This window comes from Etheostoma spectabile, unplaced genomic scaffold (genome assembly GCF_008692095.1).
Source record: "Etheostoma spectabile isolate EspeVRDwgs_2016 unplaced genomic scaffold, UIUC_Espe_1.0 scaffold00019515, whole genome shotgun sequence".
Lineage (NCBI taxonomy): Eukaryota > Metazoa > Chordata > Actinopteri > Perciformes > Percidae > Etheostoma > Etheostoma spectabile.
Genome location: NW_022604972.1, coordinates 37,590 through 43,532, shown reverse-complemented (window position 1 = coordinate 43,532; position 5,943 = coordinate 37,590). Strand labels below are relative to the sequence as shown.

Below are 5,943 nucleotides of genomic sequence, written 5' to 3'. Positions count from 1 at the left end.
CCAAAAGTTCACAACTAGGCCGAGGGCAACTGGACTTGGTGAAAGGTCCTCCGCAGAAGTTTTGTCTCTCATCCAAGAGACTTCTTTAGTTGTTTTTTACACAGAAAGGGTTGGACACAGTGCCCATCCCCCACCCATATCTGACAATTGAAAGCTGTGGGGGAAAGGGGGTTCCAAAGCTAATAGGCCATTCAACAAGCAATTCTGATGCACTATACTGGCCCATTCAGGATGAGCACTGTAAACTCTGACTGCAGCAACACAAGTTCAAATTTCAGTGATACCTAATTTTTATGGTGATTGTGAGACTGAATGCAAAGTGTATATCCCCCATGTAACTCAAGCCTATCACTTCCAGTCAATACTGTCAAATTTGGAGCTCCTTTAATTACATTAACAACCAGGTGACTCCTCAACATGCCCCCACTAATGTACTGTTACAGTCTAAATGGCCAAGGACATTAAACCTGTTAGCTTACTTTAAACTAGATGTGGAAAGTTGAAAGGTGATCTTTTTCACCGGTGCTGTGGCTTAAAAACAGGTTCCACTGAGATTTGAACTCAGATTGCTGGATTCAGAGTCCAGAGTGCTAACCATTACACCATGGAACCTTTAAAACTGCTAGAAAGTTTTCTATGCAGTTTATTTCATAATATCCACATGTGTGACATTAAAGGCACACAAAAATAACAACAAAGATGAAAAAGCAAACAATTACTGGCCAACTTAAGTCTATTTCCAGTCTGTTGATGTCTAACAAAGTGTCTGTTGCTGCAAGTGTCTGACGTGAAATGTCTCCACCTGCTGTAGAGTAAACTTAATGGCATGTCAGTTTATTTCGTCCATAAAAATGGAAACTACAGTGCTCATACCCGCCGTAACACCCATAAAAACCAGAGTATAATACAACAAATATACTACAGTGCAAGTACATAAATACGGTAAAATAGAAACTGTAAAAAATGTACGGGGAGGCTGTGGCTCAGTGGTAGAGTGGTTGCCTGCCAATAGGAAGGTTGGTGGTTTGATCCCCGCCCCCGCCCCTGCAGTCATTGTCGAAGTGTCCTTGGGCAAAACACTGAATGTAGAAAGAAAAACCTGCCCCCGGTGCCGCGCATCGGAGTGTGAATGTGTATGAATGTTTATCAGTATGGCAGCCCCGGCCACAGTGTATGAATGTGTGTGAATGGTGAATGTTTCCTGTAGATGTAAAAGCGCTTTGAGCAGTTGTTAAGACTTGAAAAGCGCTATATAAATACAGCACATTTAAAGTGCTAGTTTTGCTGTCTAATAGTCTGAGGTATAAAAGAGAGAGCATACCTCTTAGTTTGTGTCACAGGAGGTCTTAGTCTACCACTACGTTCTATAACCCTACCAGTCAGATTACCACAGGAGGTAATATCTTTTGCAGCTCTTTTAAAGACTCTACCATAATACCTGCTGGAGATGCCAGGTCCTCATACATGTAAAGCATGGGCTCTACCACTGAGGGTTAGATTTTCTGATTTTTTTACTTTTTTCGAGATAGACATAGACTTATCTTTATTAATCCTTTTGGGATGACTCCCGCAAGGAATTGAAATATCACTGAATAAAAGAAGAAACCTGGGTAAAACATGTAATGTTAATGTTGTATATGGCTTCAAAACCTGTAAATGCAACTGTGGTGGCTGGAAGTCAAACCTGGGCAAAATGATTGCACTGCTACAATATAAATCATAGTCAAAAAGTAACACACCTGTTGCCTTTCTGCTGGACAATACAACGTTCACTGCAAATCTTGTAACTCAGACTGAAAATAAATGTTAAGAACTACATTCATGGAGACGTGTGGCTTCCTGTACCTATGAGATAACACAACATTGTTAATGAAGGCACATCTGCGTTTTTTTATACTGTGATGAGTCATTGGTGTGCTAGCACCCTTAAAGATTGCCTTTTGTTAGGGAGGGACATCACTGATGCAGTCTGGGACTGCGCTCAGACTAGAGTAAATGGCACTTCATCCTGTGCCCGTCTTAGCTTGATACAGTTCAAGGTTTTTCACAGAATTTAGTACACAAAATCCAAACTATCAAGAATTTATTCTGACATTCAAGATAGGTGTGAGCGCTGCAATTCTACACCAGCAGATATGTCGCATATGTTTTGGACCTGTTCTAAACTAAGAGATTTTTGGTCATATGTCTGCAACATTTTGAATGATGCTTTTGATACCAAAGTGAAACCCTCTGCAGACATGGCCATCTTTGGAGTCTTGATTAATGAGATCTTGTTGCCCACTGATAAGAAGAATGCTTTTGCTTTTGCGTCTTTGTTAGCCCGTAGAAGAATAGCTTTACAGTGGAAATCTCCTGATCCACCTAAAGGGTCTGTCTGGCTCAGTGAACTACTGTTTTTCTTGAAATTAGAAAAATTACCAGAGGTTCAATTAGTAAATTTCACAAAATATGGGACCCGTTGATTTTGTATTTTGATAAGCTCAATACTCTCCCGTAAGACAACAGGGCCCTGATGTGTTTTTTCTTTTTCTTTTTTCAACCATGTGTAGCTACAGGCATGTATAATGTAAGAGTGTTGAGTGCCCCCCCCCCCCTTTTCTTTCTCCTTTTTTTCTTTTTTTTTTCTCATTATTATGTACTTATTTTCATTATCGTTATTATTATTATCCTTAATTATTTTAATGGCAGTAAGTGGTTGTTGTGGGTGGGTGGATGGGATTTGATTGACAAAGTAATGTTAAACCAATTCAAGATATTCTATTTATATGCATCCTATACAGTGTTACCTTTCTTGAATAAAAATATTGTTTAAAAAAAAAAGATTGCCTTTTGTTGTCTCAATCGCAGAAATATCACAACTTCCATTCATGTGTATTGCCAGTATTCAACCACCTGAAAGTCACTGTATTTCCAGCATCAGTTGTGTTTTTAAACACCTGCCCCGTGTGAGGATTGAACTCACGACCTTCAGATTATGAGACTGACGCGCTGCCTACTGTGCCAACGAGCCTATGAAAACACTTTCGATGGTTGGGAAAATTTCGTAAAAACTAACAATTTGGTCTTCAATCTTAATAAAAGCAATGTATGTGGAGACCTATGTACTCCACATACATTGCCGAACTTTGCGTAGGAATCGGCGTACGCCCGTCCTACGCCGGTTTTAGGTCGTATACACGTTTCAGAAATGAGGTTCAATGTGAGCACAATAAAGAGTTCTTGAAGAAAGGTTTGTACTTTAAAGTTCTAGTTTTTCCAATTCTTCTGGTCACACTTGGTACTATTTCATAACTTTTGTCTGTAGTTCTCTATTCTGTCGGGGCTTAACTCTGTCCCCCCCGCCTCTTTTTTGTTTCTTGTTATGTCTTGGCAAGAAGTATTATGCTTTTGGGTCGTCTGTCCATCCGTCAGGCCAAAGAAACAGATACCAGCATGTAACTTTGCAAATCAGTGGCTCACCCTGGCCGCCATCAAAGATGCCATTTGGACTTCCAGAAACTTTCTGGTAAGAAAGCACATGCAGATCCCATTCCCTCAAAACGTGAATCACAGATTTTCCAGCACCTGGACTTGATCAGACTGGGAATATGCCAAAGAGATGTTCACAAGTTCAGCCGAGGTAAATACTCGGCCCACATTCACACAGACCTAAAACTACTCGCTTAATGCTGGTTACCATTTTCTAAAATAAACAATGTCAGAGCAAAATTGCAAAGAGAGAAGGGTGTTGATAAAAATTTTAATAAGGTATTGGCTCATTATTGCCAACCCGATATCATGAAGACAGAGACAGATCCTTTTATTCCTCCTTATTTCTGGTTGGAGAACAGAAGAACTCAGTTTTGTTTTTATTTTTCTGTTTGCATCAGTTTTCAAACCGAGCACCTTATTTAGGTTTTGTTGCATGCATGTTTTACTTTGAAAGAGTGTAAAACAACTTCCTAATAAAACAGGTTGAACTATCTGAGGTTTATTCATAAAGTGTGTGTGCGTGTGAGTGTGTTTGTTTGTGTGCGTGTGCTTGTGTGTGTGTGTGTGTCAAAAAAACAGTGATTCAGTTTGAAATATATTTTCATCCACAAATTAATTAAATTCAAAGCCTCGTAGTAACTCATAGTATAGTACGTCAAAATATTCATAAAAAGTCAGTATAGTATGTCGAAAATTCATAAAAGTCATAGTTTAGTATGTCACAAAATTCATAAAAGTCATAGTATAATATGACAAATATCAAAAAAAGTCATAGTATAACATGTAAAAAATTCATATAAGTCCTAGTATAGTATGACAAAATATTCATAAAATGTAATAAAAAGTCAGAGTATAGTATGTAAAAAATTCATAAAAAGTCATAGTATAACATGTAGAAAATCATAAACGTCATAGTTTAGTATGACAAAAATTCATAAAATGTAATAAAAAGTCAGAGTATAGTATGTAAAAAATTCATAAAAAGTTGTAGTATAACATGTAGAAAATTCATAAACGTCATAGTTTGGTATGACAAAAATTCATAAAATGTAATTAAAAGTCAGTTTAGTATAACAAAAAAATCATAAAAAGTCATAGTATAGTATGTCAAAATATTTGTAAAAGTCGTAGTTTAGTATGACAAAAAAATCATGAAAGTCATAGTATAGTATCTCAAAAAAGTCATAAAAGTCATAGGACAAAAAACATAAAAAGTCATAGTATAATATGTCGAAATATTCCTAAAAAGTCGTAGTGTAGTATGTCGTAACAAGTCCAGATTTATAGTGCTTGTTGTAACCAAGAAGAATCTAAAGTCCTCTGGAGAATGCGGGCATTGATCGCTACCTCTCGCATGCTAAGCAAGCGCTCTACCATTTGAGTTAATTCCCCCTTTTCAAAAGAGTCATAGTATGTTGAAAAAAATTCATAAAAGTCATAGTGTAGTATGTCAAAAATTCATAAAAGTCATAGTATAGTATGACAAAAAATCATTAAATGTCATTAAAAAGTCATAGTATAGTATGTCGAAAAATTCATAAAAAGTCATACTATAGTATGTCGAATATATTATAAAAAGTCATAGTTTAGTATGACAAAAAAATCATAAAGTCATATTATAACGTGTCAAAAAATCATAAAAGTCATAGTATAATATGACAAATATTCAAAAAAAGTCATAGTATAATATGACAAATATTCAAAAAAAGTCAGAGTATAGTATGTCAAAATTCATAAAAAGTTGTAGTATAGTATGTCAAAAATTCATAAAAGTCATAGTTTACATGACAAAAATTCATAAAATGTCATAAAAAGTCATAGTTTAGTATAACAAAAAAATCATAAAAAGTCATAGTATAGTATGACGGAAAAATCATGAAAGTCATAGTTTAGTATCTCAAAAAAGTCATAAAAGTCATAGGATAGTATGTCGACAAAAACATAAAAAGTCGTAGTGTAGTATGTCGTAACAAGTCCAGATTTATAGTTCTTGTTGTAAAGCAAGAAGAATCTAAAGTCCTCTGGAGAATGCGGCATGATCCCGCTACCTCTCGCATGCTAAGCAAGCGCTCTACCATTTGAGCTAATTCCCCTTTTCAAAAAGAGTCATAGTATGTTGAAAAAAATCATAAAAGTCATAGTGTAGTATGTCAAAAAATTCATAAAAGTCATAGTATAGAATGACAAAAATTCATTAAATGTCATAAAAATCATAGTATAGTATGTATAAATATTCTAAAAAGGTTAGTGTAGTAGTCGTTGTAAGTAAGTTATGCTAAAGTATGTCAAACAAACATAAAAAGTCATACTGTTGTATGTACAAATATTTATAAAAATTCATAGTATAGTTGTCAAAAAATTCATAAAAAGTCACAAAAAGTCATAGTATAATATGTCGAAATAGTCCTAAAAAGTTGTAGTATAGTATGTCGTAACAAGTCCAGATTTATAGTTCTTGTTGTAAAACAG

General features: G+C 35.5%; 1 non-coding gene across 1 annotated transcript; it reads right to left on the bottom strand.

The window, feature by feature from the left end:
• Positions 1-540: 540 nt before the first annotated feature.
• trnaq-cug (transfer RNA glutamine (anticodon CUG)) lies at positions 541-612 on the bottom strand. The gene has a single exon. It is a non-coding gene; the product is annotated as a tRNA-Gln (tRNA).
• Positions 613-5,943: the final 5,331 nt, after the last annotated feature.